Source organism: Musca autumnalis, unplaced genomic scaffold, assembly GCF_047663935.1.
Source record: "Musca autumnalis isolate F117 unplaced genomic scaffold, ASM4766393v1 scaffold_2, whole genome shotgun sequence".
NCBI classification, from domain to species: Eukaryota; Metazoa; Arthropoda; class Insecta; order Diptera; family Muscidae; genus Musca; species Musca autumnalis.
In genome coordinates, this window is record NW_027411755.1 from 1,195,478 (window position 1) to 1,220,223 (window position 24,746).

At 35.4% G+C, this 24,746-nt stretch overlaps 1 long non-coding RNA gene and 1 pseudogene across 1 annotated transcript in view; one reads left to right on the top strand and one right to left on the bottom strand.

Moving 5' to 3' along the window:
- Positions 1-24,746, top strand: part of LOC141393501 (uncharacterized) — a 590,028-nt gene that overhangs the window by 234,128 nt on the left and 331,154 nt on the right. The window lies entirely within an intron of this gene.
- On the bottom strand, positions 2,249-3,870 carry LOC141394768 (protein phosphatase EYA4-like; annotated as a pseudogene).

Genomic DNA, 24,746 nt, shown 5'->3' on the forward strand with positions numbered 1-24,746 from the left:
ATGCAACATTGGTGCAGGAATAACTAAATTGTGGGCAACGGTTAAATCACTCTCGAGTCCGGAAAAGAAGGATGACAGAACGGCTGTTACTTTCAACGGCGTGACAGTAACTGACCCAAAGAAGTGCGCGTGTTATTTTAACCGGCAGTTCATAGAGCTCCCCGAGAGTGATAGGGCGAAGAGAAGTGTGCTACGCCGTATAAGAAGAGCTCTTCCAGCCGAGGAGGTACCACCACAATTTACGATGGCATCTGCAACCGAAATGCTAAATCGTCCAAAGCGTTGGGCCCGCACCGAATATCGATGGTAATGCTTAAGCAGCTGGATGAACCTGGAGTTGAGTATTTAACAAGTGTTCTCAACCTATCGTTAGCCACCCATGTTGTACCGGATGCCTGAAAAGTTGGCAGGGTGGTCCCGCTACTGAAGCCTGGCAAGGATGCCAGCGGCCGATTTCACTCCTGTCGCCAGTAGCAAAGATCCTAGAGGCGCTACTCCTCCCCACGATGAGAAGGTGTTTTCCAGTTGCCCAACATCAAGATGGATTTCGGAAAATGCATAGTACTACAACAGCATTAGACGCCATATCCACACATATCAGTAGAGGACTGAACCAGAAAAGGCCGTGCGACCGAACAGTCATGGTGGCTCTTGACCTATCGAAGGCCTTCGATACCGTCAACCATGCCAAGCTGTTCGAGTATATAGAGAAAACTAATCTCCAGCCATGTTTGAAACGTTGGGTAAAGAAACAAGAAGTCCAAAACCCGTAGAGTGAAACAGGGAGTTCCCCAAAGAGGGGTGATATCTCCGGAACTGTTTAACCTCTACCTTTCTGAAATTCCACACCCTCCAGACGGCATAGAGATCGTGATATATGCGGATGATTGTACGATCGTCGGGTCCTATCGTCGATGACATATGTGACAGGTTAAATGTCTACATAGCTGACCTAGTGCAGTTCTTCCATCTGAGGAATATGAAAATATCCGCCGCTAAATCCACAGCCACGCTGTTCACCACATGGACGGCTGAGAAGCGGCTCCCACTGAACATATTGGGCGATGGTGCACTGATTCCGACCATTAACTACCCTAAAATACTGGGTGTAACGTGCGATAGCATGTTCAAGTCGTCCGCGCATGCCACAGCTATTTGCAATAAGATCAGAAGTAGGAACAAGGTTCTCAAGTCGCTGACCGGCAGCACTTGGGGTGCTGATAAAGAAACCTTGTTGACCACCTACAATGCAATAGGCCGGTCTGTGGTAAGCTATGCGGCGCCAGCGTGGTCCGCAAAGGTTAGCGCATCTCATTGGAAGAAAATTCAAACCTGCCAGAATGCCTCCTGACACCAGTGGACCATCTTCATGAGGAGGCGAAGGTTTTACCGCTACATCAGCACAATAAGATGTTGTCGATACAGTAACTGTCACGATTTAATGGACAGGCTCCCCCACCCAGGCACGTCAGGGGAGACCTTCATGATCTAGAGAGAGAGGTCCAAAGGTATAAAAGAGAACCGCTAGATCAACGAGCCTATCAGACAGGCTTGAATCGCATTCACACCAACATGGTTACGCAAGCAGTACGAAGATACAGTGTGAATGCCGTACTTGGAAACCATCCCCCATCCATCGCAGCAGAAGAACGACAGCTGCCAAGGCAAACACGAGTGGTTTTAGCTCAGTTAAGATCCGGACGATGCAGCCGCCTCAATTCGTATTGGGCCAGAATTGACGCCACGATACCCAACATATGCCCAGCATGTGGATTGGGACCATACGATACTCTGCATTTATTCAACTGCCCAGCTAACCCCACTCACCTGTCTCCTCATTCTTTATGGACGCAACCAGTCCAGGTTGCAGAATTCTTGAGTCCGGATACATAGGAACTTGATAACTGAAATAATACACGAACGAACATATATGCGTTGCTACAACAACAACAACAAAACTCGTAAAAAAATAACTAATAGATATTCGTACTACGGAGTTGCAAATGTTTTGGGCAGGCTAAAACATGTGTTTTTCCTATATTTCACACATAAGTGTTAATAACTGAATAACCATTTTTAAATCTTGGAACTACAGTGCTATTCGGTTTATTGCCCAAACTGCCTTTTTGGATCTAATTTCTAAAACGTATGTATGTCTTCTGCATTCGTTTTTGATATTCTCTTCAAGGTTTTGTTTGAACTTTTTTGTTGTGGATTCTAAATTCTTTAATAAATACACACTGCATTCATTCATTATAATAGTGCAATTTTTATTTAATTTTAAGGTTTCTTTATTTTTTATAATATTTTTCGTTTTTAGTTTTCTCTTCTTTTTGCATTTTAATATTCTCTGCATAATACATTTTTAACTAAATAATTTATAATAATATTATTTATTTTTCATTGTTAGTGGCGTCGTTGTGGTTTATTACAGGACGCATTATCAGTTTTTGTTCATCTAGTCGCTAACATTTAATACTAATGTAAAATACAGATACAAATACATCTACTTAATCGAGACAAATATGTGCTTGCTTTAATAGAACAATCGCGTATATATATATTGTTTAACTATAACTAAAAATAATATACAAACATTATACAGTAGTAGTTAAGAACCAAATGAACGAAAAATATAATTTAATATGTACAATGTTATAACCAAAATAATTAAATTATTTTGTGCTTAATAATATTCGTAATCTACGTATCTATGCATTTATCTGTGTGTGTGTCGAACGTAAACTATAGACAATTTATTAAATAATTTATAACTATAAAAAATATTACATCTTCGAAAGTTAGTGTAAATTTTGTACAATTTTTGTTGTTGTTCTTAAAGTCTTTCAAAATTAGTGCGTGTTTTTAGAAGTTTTTTTCTTTCATTTGTTTTGCTTTGTTTGTTTCTTGTTTTCGCTTTTTTGTTCTAAGAATTTACATTGTTGCCTTAACAAACACTATGAATCGTAAAGATTTTCATAAGAAACCCATATCAAGTGCTGTGTACAAAGCTATGCGATGATATCCGCCAAAATGGAAAATTCATAGCTTTGGCGGCTGATTCCTCTTCGGCACCATCGCCCACAACAACGTAGGTACTTTTGCGTCCAAAACGCGTCACAATACGCTCATAACAAGTTTCCTGACCTGTAATGGAACATAAAAAGAAAAACATAAGTTATATTCCAAAAAAGAGTGTTGAAATAGAAAAACTTACCTATTTTATGGGCGCTGTAAATATTTTCAATATTGAAAATGCCTCCCAGGCCAAAAAGTAGGACTTTGGCCAAAGCGGGTGCCAATTGTGTTGAGGTTACCAATACATTTACACAATTTTCTCGCTGAGCTATCATATTTAAGCATTTGGTAGCCAAAGATGCCCAGTTGTCGGTGGCCATTTCAATGTCCTGGCGAATTTGTAGCCAAGCATCTCTTTTGGCAGGACCCAATAAACCGCCAACACTGAAAGGAGAAGAAAAAAATGTTAATTTCACTGTCAAAATTTATCCTCTCACTTTGTGTACTTACTTTCCCCTATAGGTATTGTAGATTTCCTTTATTTTCCTATATCTGAAAGCTAATTTAAGTTTGGCGGAGCTCCAGGTGGGGCTCCAGTATGAAAACCATCTGTGGCAAAGTTATATGTACTCAAATCTTGGCCATTATCATCCGATGAGACATCGTCGATATGAACCTGATCACATTCCTCGATTTCATTGAAAAAGAAATGGGTGTGTCGGAGGTACAGCTACGCGTTGGACTAGGTTGTTGGTGGCGCCGTCCTCTTGAACGACCCGTTTTAACCGTGGGTGTGGTTTTTGGCAATGAAGTCGCTGCATTACTTTGAGCAGTATTGCCCGTTGAAGCCATGTTGTTGCTAGGGGAGATCGGTAGAGGAGAATGCGGCGAGTGAGTGTTGTGCAAAACTGGAGTAGTAGAATGGGTGTCGGTGGGACTTTCCGAAAAATTTGAGCCTGCCACATGGAACTGCCCTTGGCTAGGGGATTGGATGTGGGTTGTTTTTGTACACTACAAGCCATGGTAATGGTTTTCGCAAATTGTGAGGCACGAGCTGCATACATTTGGGCTTTATATTAACGATGGTGTTGGGATTTGTCAAGGTATACAATGGCGCTCTTTATCTCTTAAGCCTTTTTAGGTTTTACCAAATTGAGCTTCTTCCGTAGTCATTGATATACGGAATTGTCCCTTTCCTCTGTTCTTCAATTGAGAAATAGACTGAAAAGAAACGAACAAAAAAGACAATAAATAATACAACGGCTTAATTTTCTTTTAATTGTTGTGCATTTGAAGTGCAATAATATTTTGCCACCATCAGCTTAATTACGCAGAAAGATGTATGATGTCAGCTATAGCGATTAAAAATGTCATGCCACCAAAAATTTAGTCAGAAATAATTCTATAATAAAGTTCATATGTATTTTTCAATTTAGTAAAATTATGGTTTGGTATACCGGAAGCAATACCATCCCATGTAGGTTAGAAGGCAAAGAAGCAATTATTGATACTATAATATGTAAAATCCTTTATTTTACGTTCTTTTATTTTGACATCCCTCAGTTGGGACCTACAAAAACATTTTCCTCTTTTATATTGTTGTTGCTTTGAATTGTTGTACATTTTAGCCTGAAAATACAAAAAGTGCTCAATCATTGTTTTCTAGATATAAGAATAAACCTTATAAAAGAACAGATGAATATATTTATTATCCATGTGTAACCATATCGTATCACCATAAAAAAGGTCATTGTTTTCCTTTAAAAAATTAATGACTACAGGAATAAGGGGAATAAGCATGCGTATTTTATGACATGGCTCATAATTTCTTAAGAGACCAGATAGCACAAATGTCCATACACATCTCTTCAGGAGTGATATATTATTTATGTTCTGTGCAGTTTAGAACAGACATTAAATGAAAGTGGCTGCCAAAACCTCATGGCAACACACACACATACAATTGGACGGCTAGGTTATTAACTTGATGAACTTTAAATAATTGTAATTTGAACTAATTTTGTGCAATGATTGATGCAATGATTTTAATTATGTTAAATGAAGATGTAACACATAAATATTTAAATAATTTTTATTAGATACTAATACCCTAGACAGGCAACGTTAATTTGCGTTATATGTGCATTTAATTTTAACCTAACAGACGACAGTTTCTGCATTTACGAAACAGCTGTTTGCTGGTAAACAACTGTTTTGTTGTTGTTTGCAATGCGAATTGTGTCTCAGAGCATGAAAATGCTCTCTCTCCTACATGAATATGGGCTCTCTTTTACAGCATTGCCATATTGAAATACCTAAATTCAGTTTAAATTCCCTTTGATTTTGTGGATTAAGAATGTGGATAGTGCACGAATTAGAAGGTCTGTACATTTGGTAGTTGGGGTTGTTAATTTCAGATCACCTTCAAAATTACAAATTACAAATAATTTCACTAAAGAATTTCATTATTCATTACGCCAACCACAGTTGGTTTTAACCAAAAAGTTTGTCATTTTGGTATATATAAGTATAGGTCTACGACTATTATTTCGTCGTATTATATATACCAAAATGAATGTCTCGACGAGCTGAGTCGATCTGGCTATGTGTGCTCGTCTGTCCATCTAAACCTTGTAATCACGCTATAGATCGCAATGTTGATCGGATTGTCACGAAATGTTGGGGGTTGATAGGGATACTAGATGGGAAGAAGCCTATTAATTTTGGTGACGGTCGGATCATATTCAGGAGTCGGAATGGAAGAAGAAGACAAGGTTTTATTCTAATGCGAATATATCCACTTCTATTGAGCGTGATAATGAAAGTGGAAAACTTCACCTTTACAACGCACTTTGGTTCCAAATGCCAATTCCTTGGCCAAAAGCCATTTTTTGACATCCTCCTTTTTTGCGTTTTTCTTCATAATAAGATAGTAAACACTCCAAAACAATAAGAACAAATTTTGTACTAAATTTGCACTTACCGTTAAGTGCAGTACACATTGTCAGTTTTGACTAACGATTTTTCGAAAATATCGGTTGCTTCAGTTTTGTTGGGTTTTACGGAGCGGTCACACTATCATTCATGTTGGATGCCAAGCCGTCAGTCAAATTGTAAAATTTGCTCAATAAATATCGGCACTGGCAACCACAAACTAATAAAAAAATCAATAAAATGATGCATATTAACAAATATATGGCTATTTTCTATTTACTTGGGAATGTTGTCCATGAAAATCCCTACTCAGCGACCCATGACTTCCACTAAATTAAAAATACACATATAATGAATTTGGAAAACCACAAGCATTTATTTATTAATACAGCACATTTATTAGTATAGCACATTCAATTAGACACTGGAAGATATTGAGCACATTTTTCCATTGGTACAATACCCGAATCTGTTTATTTTTGCTTTGGCGTCATCCACAGAACCATCTCGTTTTTCCTTTTATAATATTCACTCCTTTCACAATTTGGTTTTATGTATAGCTATTTTCACATCTATTAGTACCGCACACACAATTCAATCCGGCAGATTTTTTTATTTTTTCAACAGCTCACTGCAGAAATTTATTTTTTTTCCTTTTTGTTTTGTTGCCCATTTGCTTTTTTCCTTGTTATCCCGTTCACTGTATCGTCAAATTTCTTTTTTTATGACCGCGTGTATCGCCAATTCCAATAGTAATTCTCCAAATTTAATAAAACACACGAATTCTTCATTTTTATTTGATAATTACACTGCAAATATATTCCTTGAATGACGTTTTTGGTTCACACTATCATACCATCATACAACCAACACCTGACCAACAACCACAAAATTTTTTGTGGGTGCATGATGAATGACAAAAATGAACGGTCACACTGGCAAGCAACCGATTATTCGAGCAAAGCTGTCATTCAAAACTGGCAATGTGTACTCTGCTTTAAACAAGTTATCAACACATTTCTGGAAACCCCTTCAATTATTAATTTTTCTTTAATTTCAAAACATGTTTTGGACCGCAATAATTTTGAGTGAGAGTGAGCGGTGTTAAGAAAAATGAAAATTAGTTTGTTGTGTGTGCTTTAATAGAAAAACTGGTTTCAAGTTGCGAATTGTTACGATTAATGAAGCATAATATTTTTCTCAAGGTACATAAGTGTATAAAATTAAGAACTGTTTGATATTTGGGTGGTAGAATTATGAATCGATTTTCCTGATAATTTGCAATTTGTACTTTGAGTGACCAGTGGACTTCTCTACCAAACACAGTCGTCATAGTTTCACGTTTTATATCCCCCATACAAGGGTAACCCAATTTAAGGGTATTTCGAAGGTTTTTGACACATTTTTAAGCTGATTCTGCTGAAATTTTACATTTTGACATTTTAGGTGGTAGGTACAAACTAGAGGTGGGCGAGTGTCGTGCCGTGTGTAGTGCGTGTTCGTGCCTTCTCGAAAAACGCCGTGTTTGTGCGTGTCGTGCCGGAATAAATTTTTGACCGTGCGTGATCGTGCTTTTTTGTTCGACACGGTTTTGCACGACACGACTAAACACGATCTGCACTATGTGACACGATCGTGCTAAATTTTTGGTCTCCCTTTAGAAGTCGTGCAAGAGACCATACTAAACACGAAAATCGAACAAGAATATAAAATCGACCAAAATATTCCAAAAATTATTTGCTTCGATTTTGTAGTCTGGTACTTATTGACGTTTTGTTATGGGGAGGCCAGAGTATGAGTGAATAAAAGATGATGTTTGTTTGCCATTTGTTTTGTTCATGAGGGAAGCAAATACAAAAACTACTCAGGGGGTTAACGCAATATACTGTTTTGCAAATCTTATGTTTATCTGACTGTATTATCTGTTATGGATGATGTTATTGAAAAACATCCTCTTCCCGAATTGGGTAAACTGATTGAATGCCCAAAAAACGTTGTTAGATATTTTAAACACTCGTAGCTGACCAACAAATTGTCGAAAATGTTAAAACGAGATATAAGAACACGTTGGGATTCAACATATACAATTATGCTTGAGAGCATATACCAAGTCCAGAATGAGATTAAGAGTATTTTGCTAGGATTTGGTAGAATGAGTTGGATCGTTTATCTGACTTCAAGTTTTCATTGCTAGAACTTCTATTGGTTTTTCATAAAGAGTGTTCCGAAACATTAAACTCGGACAAGTACCCTACTATGCACATTTTTGCCCTTTGGCCTAAAAACTTTTTCAGAGTTTTTGGATCAAAATGGTAAAAAGACGAAAAATGAAAAAGTCTCCAATTGATAATTTATACATATTATCGAGTGCCGCATCTAGCCAGACTGATGTTTTAAACTTTAAACAATTATAATATAATTATAAACAATTATACTATGTTTACATTTACGAAATTCACTCGATTTCAACTGTCAATTCCATAGTGAGAGAGAGAGAACTCATCTGAAATCGATTGGATTTAATTTGACGTTTGAGCAATTAAATTGACAGTTGAAATTGAGTGGATTTCGTAAATGTAAACTTAGTGTTAGCCAGGAAATGTTTGGCTATACCCGTCAGCTCAGCAAAGAGCGAAAGATTTTTTTCCACATCTGGAAATATTTTCAACGAAAGACGTATGACTTTTGAGTTCTAACATGGTCAAAATAATGTTTTCAAATAAGAATAGAACAAGTAAAAATGTATCAGTCGGCTTTGCCGACTGATACATATGTCATTTATTCATTTCATGCTACAGTTCGCAATTTCGATCGGATCGCTATTGATTTTGCTGATGGTCAGATAATATTCAGCGGTCGGAATTGGCAAAATACGAATGTAGAGAAAAATTCAAAGTGTTGTTCTTATACAAGTATTCCAGCTTCTAGTATGGGTATTCCAAAAGCATTGGAAGAAGAATAGTTGACATTTACAGAGATGCAAAGTAGGTTGGCGCAGGTGGTCAAACAATGGCTACAGGTCGAAATTTTGATGGGATCGTAACGAAATTTTGGGGCTGTTGGGGGTCCCAAAGAAAAATAAGGCTATTGAGTTTGGTCAGTCAGAATTGGTAACAAACTTACCATACACCCAGAGCAGAGATATTGTAGTAGCAATCATATTCTAAGAACAAAATAGTGTATTTTAAAAATCTGAAAATATATATTGTTTGCCCAACAATTTATATTGTGTCATTATGGTTCCTGACACAAAATATATGGTTGATACAACAATATACATTTTCAGATTTTTAAAATACGCTATTTTGTTCTTTAAATCGATTGCTCCTATAATATCTCTTTTCTGCGTGTATGTGGGTAAAATTCAACGCTTTATTCTTATGCTAATATCTTCTCTTCTAATAGTGGTACATTTTCCTAAAGCAAAGCCCGTCAATGGAAATAGAAAATATCACATTACAATGACGTAAAATAGGATGACGTACATCCCACTTTTCCTTTTTTATTTTTATTTGAATTGTACTGACGATTATTTGAGCTTTGGTTGGGTGTATGTCAACGAAAGTGACATTCTGAGCTACAAATTGATCCCAATTGCGTTACCAAAGCATCCGACCATCTCACCATCTAGACCTCATGAGCATGAAATTAATACCAAATATTTTGGCTTTGATCAAAATATCAGACTTATTGCTACATGCCAATTTTAATACATTGAAATATTTATTTTAATGACAAATACCTCAGATTATTTTCTTTTTCTCTTCTGCAAAGCGTTCAATCAGTACAAGTACATTGTTATATCTGATAAAAGACTAAAGACCAAGTTCGACCTAATAAAAAGATTTCAGAATCACATTTCACTTAAGTATTTACCTAAAAGTCATGTTTCCCAGTGAAAAGCCTATGCACAGGGGTAGTGGTGTAGGGTATCATATAGTCTGCCCAGTCCAGATTTAGTGATACGCAGTATTATGCAACAATAAATGGTTTTTCGATTGTTCGGTTTTCTTGAAAAATTAAAAGTCGATTTTCGGCTAGTCGATTATTAGAGCGTGTTCTAAAAGTCGACTTTCGATTATTCATTAGCCGACGAAAACCGAATATAATCGGCAATTTTCGTTGATCGATCCGTGATGTATATCCGTGTATATCCGTGATGTATATACATATGTATAAAAAGTACCGTTGATTACGCAGTTTTAGCACGCCCAATAGTCAACTACGACCAATAGTCGACTACGAAGAAGCTCCTCCTTTAATCATCACATTTAACTTTATGTTAACCGGAACATCGGTAAATCCAAACTATAACAAAAGGAGATTCATAATAATGGGAGAATGACTAATGCTCGATTACGAATAATAGTTGTTGTAAAATATATTTTAATAAAAGTGTTAATATAAACATTGTATTTATCTTGTAAAAAGGTTTAACAAAGAATAAAAATTCAATAATAAATATATCTCAAAATCAGAAATGTTGGAAAAGTTTTGTGTCCTACTATGTTTTAATACAATGCTTAGTATTTCTATGAGATCGATATTTACACACTACAGTAGCGGAGGTTATCTTTATATTTAATTGGTCCTTTTCAACATTGGCTTGTTGCTTAGCATTATTAATGCATTTTCCTCTATAACGTATTGGATTCATTTCCAGCATTTAATGATGCTAATTTAAAGATTATTTCGGCATTACCATTAAAGACCCCCTAATGTAAATCTTATTTTAGTATTTTCAATGCTCTGCAAGCTTGCCACAGTTTGTCGACGTTAATAATTTATGAAAATCGCCCCTCCGAATAACAGTCTCATTGTCTATTCTAATTCGAAGGTGGTCTCAGTTGGCTATACAAATTGGTAAAGCTGCAAATAAATAACTACGGCTAATGTAGTACGAAGGCAAAACTGCTCTGTCAGCACTTAACTGAGTCTAAATGAAGAAGAAAAAAGTATTCCTATTCAAATGGAAGGAGGAAATGTAATGCTGTTGTAGCGCTTATGTAAAAAAAAAAACAACTATTCTGACATTTTATTGTTGGGATTATTTCAGCTGGTGCGAAACAAAGTTACAGAGGCCAGTCAAACTGCCATGATATGGTTGTAAACTTTGACACGTTACTTACAAGTGTGTCACAACCTATTCCATTTGATGTTCATTATTAGTGAGGATAATTAACCAGCAGCCTTATTTTCTAGAAAACTTGGTTAAATGTTTTGTTTTTGTATTGAGAATTGATATCAAATTTGCTGACAGCTTTAACTGAACACTTGTCAAATAGTATTGGATATTGTGTATTGTTTGAACAGAATTTTGAAATGTTGGTATAGAAATATTGACCTTTGAATGTTTCTGGTATTATTTTAAAAGCAGTGTTGGGCAATAATCATTCTATTGCACATAATCAACTATGTATTCAATAAGATCGATTGTACATGTGGAAGGATCAGCCATGGCACAATTGCCAAGGTATTCTTCAGCCCTACTGATCGAACATGAACTGTCGGAACAAATTGTCCTAAGTAAAATTCTTTGCAAAAACGATTGACAAATTAGAACTTTATTGCTTAATGAAAATAGCAAATTAGACAATTGATACTAACTAATTAATAATTGATACTAACTAAATAAATAATTAGACAATGGTGTCGATTTTACTGGGATATCTGTGGCAATTTTGTTTTTTTTTCACAATAGTCTGGCTTAATCCCATTGTTGTTGTTTTAATGTTTTAAAATCACAAATTTATTAGTGGAGAAAATTTGGTCCCTTGTTCTTGTTTGTAGATATTACCCACCAAAGTTATTTTTCAATAATTTCTGCAATAAAAAACTGTTTCTACCTAAACATTAATCGTCAACTCGAAATATAAGAGTGACCAAAGAAAAAATCTCAATGAAATGTTTCTCCTAGGTAACCTCAAATAACCCCAACGAAAGTGTTTACAAAACAAGACAAATCTTTCCACTGTCACGTGTCGTTGAATTGCAACGAAGACAGCATAACAACATTTTTTGTTGATCTGATTTTTTCTTTGACCATTCTTATATTTCGTGCCGACGATAGATGTTTGAGTATAAAAGCGTTTTTGTTGAAGAAGTTATTGAAAAATAACGTCGGTGGAAAATATCCACAAACCTTTGGCGAGGATCGAAACTATAGGCTTCCCTGCCTTACCCCTTGGCGAAAAATGCCAAATTTTCTCCACTAATAAATTCGTTGTTTTAAAATATTAAAACAACAAAAATGGTCTTAAGTCAAACTATGTATTTTGAAAAAAAAAACACAAAATAAATAATTATTTAAGTGTTTGGACATCAATATGCCAAAGCTAATTTTATTTGTTTGTCGATGCATCTACCTTGTTTATTGTACCATGGACTCAGCTGTTAGCGGACATAGGGAATTTTTAATAAAAAGCATCGAACGAAAATATCATGGAGATCATTGTTTAGATTTTCTTCTTTCAAGGTTTGGATATATCAATGAAGATATCGTTGTTGGGATCCAGAGCCTCTGCTATTATCAACAGCAATATGACATCACTAATCTATCTGCAAAGCATGAAGGAGAAGCGATTAAAATATATAAATAAAGTTCTTAGTAGCAAATTTATACTATGTTTACATTTACGAAATCCACTCGATTTCATCTGTCAATTCCTTCGTGTATACGTCAAATGAAAATTCATCTGAAATCGATTGGATTTCATTTGACGTTTGAGCAATGGAATTGACAGTTGAAATCGAGTGGATTTCGTAAATGTAAACATAGTATTAGAGTCTCTAAAATTACATGCGAACTATAGTTTCGATTCTGGTGTAATTTAGTTGGTATCTCAGGAAAAACTAAAGTCATTTTAACCAGCCGTGGGTTTAAAACTCTGACAAGGAAATAATATTACATTATTGACAGTTGCTTGTACCAACACGTAGTCTGAGTATTTCAATAAATTTTACACAAATTTTCACTTCATTAAATTTTAAAACCTAGTGAGATTAATTCACACAACATTAGTTATTATGTATGTACATTTTACCTAGGCCCTTGTACCCTGTTGTGAATAAAAAAAGAAATCACCCGTTCATAGCGTTTCTTTGATAGCAAAAACAAAAAAAAAAATACAATGAAAATTACACAGAAAACCTTAATTTACTGCAAATGTAAACACATCTAAATGCGAGCACGTATATCTATCAACATATGTATGTACGTATGTATCATATACAAGCAAGAGTAATGCAAACATTTGATACAAAACCCAAAGGCTATTAAAACGACGTAAAAATAAAAAATGTGGGCAAGCTTCCACATTGTCATTATGAGGCTGGGCTCGTATTCAAGGACCATGGATATATGCATGTATTTGTATGTATCAGAAGCAACGGTTTATTATTGTTGTATGTATGTATATACTGCCATTTTTGTTCTCTATGTGCGTTCATTGTAATTATTTTCACACTCGAATAGATCACATAGTAAGTGGGAGAGAAAAATACGCTGAGAAAAATACGCTAGGTTCTCCACACACATACATACATATAAATTTATGTATAAAAACAATAAAGTCAAAAAAATAGTGCACACACAGTTAAAGTCAAAAATACCATGCAAATATTAATGTAAAGAACAAACAAAGGAATTTTTAATTAATATTTGCTTTTGTTTCTGGCAAAATAATGATAGAACATAAATCCTAAAATAACATTTGCACCAGTGTTGCCGTTCGAAATTTTTTTTTCGGCCCAACATTTTCCTTAAAACGGCCCAAAACGACCTAAAACGGCCCAACATTAAAAATTAAAACAAAAATATATCACCAATATTTTTGAAAATTTAACATAGCTGAAGCCAAGGTTTACCCTTTTAGAACACGCGACTTGTGATTGTATATTATACAAATTAAATGTTTATGGATAAAATGAAATGTTTTTGGACGTGGCAAAAAATATTGGCCTTAAAAGATAATTTGCGTGGAAGCTGTGGCTATATTTATGTTAGAAAATGGGTAAAAATGGGTTGAAGCCAACGTGTCTTTTTTTGTTTTCTCTCGATTTGTGAGTAAACCACACTTCTCTCGATTTTCCTGTCAAAGTAAAAGTAGAAGCCAACTAAATAAGGATAATCTCACTAATGTATAACTTTTCAAAATTTCATCAGCGTCTACCAATAAATGACGCTGACATTTTGAAGCCAAATTTACAGTGTTTTTTGACATTTTCTTCTAGTCGCGTTCCGCAAACAGATTTTTCAAAAAGGCTTTAATAGGATTATAGTACTTGCGATTCTGAGCTTTTTGATACGTATATCGTGAATGTAGCCTCCACAGCTTCACAGAAATATGTATTGAAATGACGAAATTTTGTGTGAATATTTTTCTAAAAATCATATTATTCGGGCCTAATTTTTACAATTGTCATTCGATTTCCTCGTACTTGATTGCACATTTTAGTTTTTTACGTTCCGGATCTAATAAATCATTCTCCGTGAAAATCCATCCACTAAAACGCGAGTTACAAGAAAATCCAAAATAGAAAAATCACCTAATATTGGTTTTGAAAATATCGCGTATTTTATCGCGTTTTCTACGGATCGTTTCCACTGCAATGAAAAAACTAGTGCAGCATCTTCGTTTTAGCGGAAACAGAGATTTGAAAACTTCACTGATAAGGGAGCTACATTCATTTTATCCCAAAAAATAGTGTGTGATGCTACATTCACGGTTCTTCGTTGACCGCCTTGAAATAGATATATATCGATGTAGATTTTTATGGTGGACACTGAAATCGGATGCGGACAAAAAGCTTACGCACTCCGCGCAAGTTAGCGACGTTATATAGGTTTTTAGGCACTAAGATGCAGCCGATGCTACATCTTAGCCACCAAATTAAATTTCGAAAACTATATTCAAATTAAAAGATACGGTATTACTGTACATGAAAATCACATGCGGACAAACTGATTTTGATAATTACGCGATTTACACGTATTTAAAAATGCATATAAATAAAAATGGGTTATTTGACCTCTATTTCCATTTCAGAAGCTTTGACATATATCCCCATCAACCCAATTAGCTTCCCTAATGGGAAAGCTTTAATATGAATGTCAATAAAGCAAAATCCGTCTATTTTGTTGGGAGATTTAAGCAAAATGAAGGAAGTATTCCTATAAATTTTTACAATATTTTCTACTACATAATGCATGTGAAAAATATTTTTTTAAACAAAAAATTATTTTTTTGACCGAAATATGTGCTTATTTTGGCTGTAACATCCAAACTATAACACCAATCTGTATTATTATAGTCTCATTTGATTTGCCGTGAAGTTTGGATCCACAACAATTTTTTTTTGTAATTTTATGACCACTAAATGGGCCTTAATTTTGAAAAAAGTAGACTTATATTCAATAATTTATCAATTTTTTGAACATTCCGCGAATTCTGTGTAACATTTTGCAGGTATTATGCAATCTACTCGCTGAAGTAACTTCGAGAGAACTTTTTTGTAACAATTGTGCTCATTAAAATAATTAGCGTTTTTATAATATTTTCTTTCTTAAAAAGCGAAATAAAAGCGCCATAACTTTTGTCCGCAACAACCAAAAATTGGCTCGCGACCAGATTCGTACTCGGAATTTTTTTCTTAACCTACATATCAAAAATCGTTGATGTAGCGCGAAAAAAATTTATCCTTTTTTTCTGAAATGGAATATGAAATAATTGACAATATTCCTGATATATTTATCATAGATACCTTTTATTACTTTTAGAAAAATCGAAAAACATATTGTCTATTTTTACATAGAGGCACACGGTGCTCTTGAAACAATTTTAAATGGAAGGTGCTTACACCTTGGAAGTTTTTGCGAATTCTGAAACTACAATGTTTATAGATGAAAAAATCAAAACACAAAAAAATCGCAGGAGCGCTTTTTAAATAAAGCGCGATTTGAGTTGACATTTTTAGGGGTTGTTTAGGTTTTCACGAGTTTGCTTAAAAGCCGCAAGTCCTATCAAAATGGGACTAAAGAAAATGTTGTAGCTTTGAAATTTTTCTACAAGAATGACCTTTACGGTATTTTCGTCAGTTTTACCGTTTTTGAGATATAGAAGTTCAAATTGGGACAATGTACTGACTGTATCGCCCCCTTACAAAACAATGTCATGAAGGGTGCGCCTTAACTAACTTTTGATGAAAACCGCTTACACAGTGAAAGTTTATGTGAATTCTGAAACAGCAATGTTCATAGATGAGAAAAATCCAAAAACAAGAAAAAATCGCTGTAGGGATTTTTAAATAAATCACGGTCAAAATTCACATTTTTAGGTGTTTTTTAAGGTTTTCACGATTTTGCTTAGAAACCGCAAGTCCAATCGAAATGGAGCTAAAAAAATGTTGTAGCTCTGAAAATTATCTAGAGGATTGACGTTTACTATTTGTTCCCAGTCTGTACTATTTTTGAGATAAAGAAGCTCAGTTTACATTTTTATGCTTTTTTGTCAGGGTTTCGCGATTTTGCTTGAATATGGTAAGTCTTATCGATATGGGACCTGATAAAATCTTAAAGCTGTGAAAATTCTCTACAAGACTAGCTTAAGTAACTTATCCTTAATTGTACCATTTTTTTAGATATATAAGATTACGTTGGGAATTTGCAGTCATGACATTGTTTTATAAGGAGGCGACACAGAATTGAATTGAATTTGAATTGTCCCAAATTGAACTTCTATATCTCAAAAAAGGTAAAACCGACAAGAACACCGTAAGGGTCATTCTTGTAGAGAATTTTCATAGCTACAACATTTTCTTTAGTCCCATTTTGATAAGACTTGCGGCTTCTAAGCAAAATCGTGAAAACCTAAACAACCCCTAAAAATGTCAACTTAAATCGCGATTTATTTAAAAAGCGCTCCGGCGATTTTTTTTGTTTTTTGATTTTTCTCATCTATAAACATTGTAGTTTCAGAATCGGCAAAAACTTCCGAGGAGTAAGCACCTTCCATTTAAAATAGTTTCAAGAGCACCGTGGGTAGTATGTCGCAAAAAATTGTCTGAGATATAATGATTAGAAGGCAACAATTTATTGTGATTTGAATGTAGAATATAAACTTTAAGTGCGTGTCTCTCGAAACGGCGTTTTTGAAGTCGGTGCCAACGATAGCTCTAAAACGAATTGACCGATCTTCATATGACCTTATTATATTATTCATGTGAGCTTATTAAATACATAAAACGCTTGCCTTTAAGCGAGACAGATTAAAAAAATTATTTTGCCCAATTTTTTGACTGATGGACGAAACCTCATCAATAGAGTTCCAAGCATAAGTGACAAGAAATTATCAAAAATTGTTTTCCCAAAAGATTAATCGAAAATTTAATTAACAACTATACAATACAAAGACCAAAAGAGAATATTGAGAAAACTTAAAAAAGCATGATACACGTTCCTGGTATATCAGAATGATTTCAACATGCTGATTTTTACGACAAGAATAAACACAACGTAGCATCTAAGCCCACCAACACTTAAAGACGTCTTTTTAGCCAAACTAAGAATAAGGTTGCAAAAATTGATAAACACAATATTGTATACCGGATTGAATGCGATGGTAATGAACAAGAAAAATGTGGTAAAATGTATGTTGGTACCACGAAGAACAAACTTAAAACTAGATTATCGGCCCATAGATCTGACATAAAACTTAGACATAGAAACACAATCCAAAAAACAGCACTTGCTGACCACAGCAAGTTTAATAACCACTTGCCAAATTTTGAGAGTGTTCACATACTTCAATCAGAGAGTAATTATAACAGGAGATTAACATTACAAATGTTAGATATTAACAACTTACCAGCCAAAAAGAAGATAAACTGCAAGCGCGATGCTGACAATGCAGCATATTGCTATCGTCATTTGATACAAAAGAGATCGTGCAATCGTAGAAACATTTAGTGCAATATTTACATTCGACAATGGTAGAGAAACTACATTAGTTCAAAGTAAAACTTGACTTAAATATTTTTACGTAAATTGTAGGCGAACTCATGTGTATGTCTTTGTGTTTATCTTTACAATATGCTGTGATATTATCTATTAAGTAACATATATTGTTATTGTTTTTGTAGATCTTCCCTGAAGATGCAATTTTATAATTGCGAAATATTGGAATGAAGAAAAAATAAAAATAAACTTATGACCTCAAGCTCAAATAAAAACTTTATTTATCAGTTAAAAGTGACAACTAAACTACTAGGAGGACCTTTAAGTTTTAATGTGAAAATTATATTTTTAATGCCACCAAATTGCTTTATTTTACGTTTTCAAATCCATCCAATAGTAAAAGTAAACATGTAATAATAGCCCAAACACTAATATTTGATATTTTATAAATTATTGTTTAAAATTATTAGCATGAAAACGGCCCAAAAGGGATTTGGGTCGCCCATCGGCCCAAAATTAAAAATTATTTTTTATTCGGCCCAAATTTGGGCCGAAATGCCCAAAACGGCAACACTGATTTGCACACAAAAAACGCATTCACACATATATACGTACGTACGTAGTCAGATACCATAATTCACAACTACTGGCAGTCGCATACACACACATTAACACACAGCTGTAAATTTGTGTAAATCCTTTGGCCAATAAAATGTAGAGGAAAGGTGATTTCTTATACATCATTATTTATTGTTGATGTCGTTTTAGACTATCCTTTTCCTTCAGGGTGGAACTGAATTTTTAAAGATTAGAGAGAGTACTTTGTGGAGCTTATTTCGTACTTCAGTGTGCTTTACCATTAACACATGCCGATATTTTCTTTTACACCATCTCGAGTTTGGACTAAGAAGTAAAATTTTTACAAATGGCTACTTAGAGGTTTTCCCATACATTTTTTTAAAATTCACATCTTCATTTTATAGCGTAATCGTTATATAGTTATGTTTTCTACAAAGTAGTAAAACTTGTACAATTTCATTGCATTTACCATCACAGCTTTAGTCAATAACTTTCAATGAGCAAATATTCCAGTGGTTTATTTGTGTTAGGAGCTAGGGTTATTGCCGCCAACAGGTAGGTGTTCGTAAACATTGTGGCATACAGGTAAACAAATATACATAACTGCAGGTGTAACAGTATCAAAAGAAAAGGATATGGATGATAGGCACAAAACAAAGAATCAACGGAAAATGTCAATGACTCCAGTGGCTAAGTTTTTATATAAAATATATTCATAAAATTTTAAATAATTTTTTTTGAAATCTAGTGTCCTTATCCTATAAACAAGTCGTCCCGTTATATATTTTAATCGTTGAGGTCTACTTCAAAAAGATGCCCTGCGAACCAAAAATTGTACAAGCCAGAAAGCCATAGAAAATCAGATTAAACGTATAAAATGAAGATGAATTGGCTACAACTTCAGAAAAAATGTTCATACCATAACCAGGATGGCGCTTGAATCCCTAAGAAAATCGAAGTCGGCCAAGAAGCATCTGGCTAAGATAAAACAACCTTACATGAGAGGAGGAATACTAGGAACAAATATTTGAAAATGGCTACTTGTAAATTAATTCTTCAAATTGTATGATGCTAACGTAATTATAACAGTAAGAGTTACGAGCAGGGAAAAGATCTGATTGTTATTGGATAAGGAAAAAAAATATATCCTCCATTCCATGGTATAACAAATAGTTAACTCTGTACTCCACTACATAGTTTCCATTTTTACGATCCTCACATAACACATAACTGTAGTCTGAGGGGCTTTTCCAATTTTGACATAATCTGCTTTTATTTTATTATGTACTTTGGTTTTTTGTATCAATTTTGAATTTAAATAAAAAATGTTGCTTTAAATTTTATTACGCACGGCATATAAATCTGAAATTGCGTTACAAATAAAACAAGGGCAAAAACAAACAAATGTAAACAGATTTTACTTTGCATACTTTAAGGCATGAACAATATTAGCATGGCCTTTTATAACCTCTACCATAACACACACCACCAGTTGCTAATTTTCACACAAATATTTAAACAACGTTGGGGGGAGCTGTGTAAACGAACATCACCAAAAATACTGATGTGGTGCTTCATACGTCACCATGGACTTCATATAAGAATCAGGCAATAAATATTATCCATACGCCACCATTACATCTCAGTTATTCTTACAGTCTCTCCATTTTCTGCCTACCTTTTGGTTGTTTTTATTAAATTTCCCGAACAAACAAAGAAACACGAAACATACGTTATATCGCCACAATAATGTATCAGAAACAAAAAGCAACCATCCATCCAAAAATGTAATCCGAACTTAAATATTCATCAGCAAATATGCGTTTGGCATAAATAAGTAAAATTCGGCTTATAAAAATGCAAACAATCGAAAGAGCACGCACAACGTAACTCATACAAATAACCTAATTTTGCGTGGTCTGCTATAGCTGTATCTGTGAATTCCTGACTGGGTACAAGTTTTTATCCTTTGATAAGTAAGGAGTAAGGAGTGAATCTAATTTGTCCCTTTTCATATTTCTCCATATTGTCACTTGTAGGGTTGTTGCTTACCATAGTAAGTTGTATAAATGTACATATGTACATATACATATATAAATACACAACTATCATAACTGGTTCCCAAGTTCAAGAGTACATACTAAAGGCTATGTACGATGGCATTATACCTCTGGTACCAATTGTATAGGTAAAAGTGAAATTGATTTTCAATCTTATCGGCCTTGTGCGTAACATATGTATGTAACAAATTAAATGATATCAAAAATGTCTGTCATTAATATTACGCCGGGTCTAAAATGGCTGTATAGTTATAAGCCATCAGTTTCTGGTGTTTTTTCAATCGATTTTTGCAATTCTGAGCTGTATTGGAATTGCATAATTACCGACAAAAATCGGTAAAATAAAAAAACTATAATAATGAATAAAAAATCGAAAACTCCTATTGTATCTGTAGATCTCGGAGATCACTCCTCTTATTTTTTACAGCAGCATTAGGTGACCGATAGCTGTCATGACATAAATCATGAGTTTGGTTGCGGATTCGTAGTTAGTCGGAGACTAAAACATCTGGTATCCAGCTTCACCCCAGTGAATGAAAGACTTGCTGCAATTCGAATAAAAGCTAAATTCTTCAACATCATTTTTATTTGCACTCATGCTCCCACTGAAGAAAAGGACGGACAGACCAAAGATATATTTTACCCTGCCCATGACATTAAAATCATGCTAGGCGATTTTAATGCCAAAATTGGAAAGGAGAATATCTTTGGCCCAACAGTCGGGAAATTCAGTCTCCACAGTGAAACATCTGACAATGGTATGAGGCTGATAGACTTTGCAGCAGCAAAAAACATGGTAGTTAGCAGTACCAGATTTAATCATCTCGATATTCATATGGGCACCTGGCTGTCTCCAGATCAAAGAACAAGTAATCAAATTGATCATGTTGTGATAGATGGAAGACATTCATCCAGCGTGTTGGATGTACGATCGTTCCGAGGCGCAAACATTGATTCGGACCACTACCTTGTTGCAGCAAAGGTACGTACGCGTTGCAAATAAAGCACGAACAGACACAACGCGGAAGTTGGACATCGATAGGCTGCAAACACAACAGATAGCCACAGCATATTCCACTCAACTAGCCCAATTGCTTAACGCGAGCACTCCTTGTCCCGATGACATAACAACACAATGGCAAAATATTGCCTACTCCATGCAAACAGCCGCAAAATCCATACTTGGATTCCAGAGATCTCCACAAAGGAATTCATGGTATGACCAGGAGTGTCGTGCTGCTACCGAAGAGAAAAATGCGGCATATAGAGCTACTTTACAATCACTAGCAACACGTAGCGCACGAGAGAGATATCGGAGAAAAGGAGAGAAGAGAACCGTCTTTTCCGCAAGAAGAGAAATGGAAAAGCGGGAGTGTGAAAAAATCGAGATGTACAGGAGCCAGAATGAAGTCCGAAAATTCTACCAAAGAGTGAAACATCAAACATCCTCCTGTAGAGACCAGCAAGGTAATCTGGTAACAGATACAGATAGCGTGCTCAGAATATAGAAGGAACATTTCTCCAATCTGCTGTTATCCAATAGTAGCGGAGACGATGATACCACAGATCCAATCCCAGAAGATGGTATAGAATGTATACCGCCCGGCCAAGATGAGGTAAAAACAGCAATCAACCGGCTGAAGAATAATAAAGCAGCAGGAGCCGATGGCTTACCAGCCGAGCTGTTTAAAACCGGAGGCGACGCGCTAATAAGGTGTATGCATCAGCTAGTTAGCACCATCTGGCAGGAAGAACGCGCACCCGACGATTGGAACCTGAGCATCCTATGTCCCGTCCGCAAGAAAGGAGATAAGACTGTAAGCTCCAACTATAGGGGCATAAGTCTTCTCCCTATTGCCTATAAGATAGTGTCGGGGATATTGTGCGAACGACTAAATCCAATGGTCAACGAAATAATTGGACAATACCAATGTGGCTTTAGACCTGGCAATTCCACCATTGACCAGATATTTACCCTGCGGCAAATCCTAGAGAAGACCCAAGAGATGCAGATCGATCCTTATCACCTTTATGTCGATTATAAAGCAGCATTCGACAGTCCCCTCCGATCAAAGGTATTCCATGCAATGTCTGAATTTGGTATCCCCGCAATGCTCATCCGGCTTTGTAAGATGACTTTAACCTCAGTTAAAATTGGAAAAACCTCTCCGAAGAATTTTGTACCAAAAGAGATTTCAGACAAGAAGATAGCCTTTCGTGTGACCTATTCAACATTTTGCTGGAAAAGGTAATACGAGATGCAAATGTCAAAAGAAATGGCACAATTTACACCAATAGCCACATGTTACTTGCTTATGCTGATGGCATAGACATCATGGGACGATCAGTAAAGGAAGTAACTGATACCTTTAGAAAGGTCGAAGCAGAATCTGCGAAAGTGGGTCTGGCGGTAAACGGCGAAAAGACCAAATTGATGGTGTCGACGCGCAAAGCGTCCATAGAGCCCGGACCAACTGTGGAAGTTGGTACCTACAATTTTGAGGTAGTTAAAGACTTCGTCTACCTCGGCACTGCCATAAACACAACAAACAACATCAATTGTGAAATAAGAAGAAGAATTGTATAGGCCAACAGATGCTACTATGGTTTAAGTAAGCAATTTAAAAACAAAGCCACATCTCGTCAAACAAAAATAACACTATACAAAACGCTGATACTACCCGTGCTAATGTATGGCTCCGAAGCATTGGGTACTTGCGCAAGCAGATAGGGCAGTGGTTGGTGTGTTTGAGAGGAAAATTCTTCGAAAGATCTACGGGCCGATTTGCGTTGACGGTGAATATCGACGTCGTATGAACCACGAGCTATATAAGCGATACAAAGACATGAATATAGTTAAACGTATCGAGATGCAACGATTGTGTTGGCTAGGCCATATCATGAGAATGAGCGATGATGAACCCGCTAAAACGGCGTATGAATACATGCCACATGGCGGTGCACGCAGAATCGGCAGGCCTAATCTTCGATGGAGCATACAAGTGGATGAAGAAATGAAAAGGCGCGGTATTCCAAAAAGACAAGCGAAAAACAGAGAGGAATGGAGATCTTTTCTTAGTTCGGTCTATGGAACAAATGTTCTGTAGTGGGCCAACTAAGTATTAGGTGACAGATAGTAACATTACTGCCAGTTCTGTAGTTTTGGATAACGAAGCAATTAGAATATGAAGATGACAATATTTAACTATGTATGTACAGTCGAACCTCGATTATCCGGGAATCGATTATCCGTAAACCTCCATTATCCGGGAAAGGAAAGCACAGCAGTTTTTGTTCGTTTCACACCGATTGCCGGTGAAAATCTTTATGATCCAGGTATTATATCCTTCTACCAAATTACAATAGACAAAAACAACGTACAAATGAATTATTTTAGAACAGTTGCAATCTTTAAAACTTCGCATTAAATTCATAATTGCTCTTATTTATAAATACATATTTGCTATAACGCATATTTCTGATTAAAAATATGTTAGAAACAGTGTTACTCCATTATGCTGGAAAACCTATTATCCGTAATGCCTCTGATCCCTACCATTATGGATAATCGAGGTCCGACTGTATTTCGATTCGTTTCTGTAGGAACAAAGTTGAACATGATTATCCTTTGTGTACGAATCATTATTCGCTTATTGGATCGATCGAATATTCAACTAAGCGGATAAATGTTGTATGTGTCAAGACCGTTATTGAATGTTTTCGTGCCCGCTCGTTTATTTTTCCGTCATTTTCTATTTGAGTCTGAGATCGGTATTTGTATGTTTCATGTTTTGAAAAAAAATGGAATGAAAGATGGAATGAAAATTTCAATAAAAAACCACTTTCCCACTCCTGTTCAATTCATTTGTATGGCGGCAACATTCATTCTGTTCCTTTTTTACTTCTCGTCGGAGCCTCATTGTCTGGCATTGTCTGACATTCATCGAATTTTCATGTCATTTTATTAGGTTTTGTTTGTGACATCATATTACTTTGTGTGTGTGTGTCTATATTTCGGTCGTATCATCTTCAACAGCGTTGATTTCAATGACAGACATGTACATAGTCTTAGTTTGTGTGTTAGTTTTAAGGCGATGGTCTTTGGCCTGTTTGTTGGGTTGGCAGGTGTGTGGGTTATTTTTATGCCATGCATATTTATCTGTTTTTTTTATAACACCAGCGTAACTGTGAAAAGGAAATGA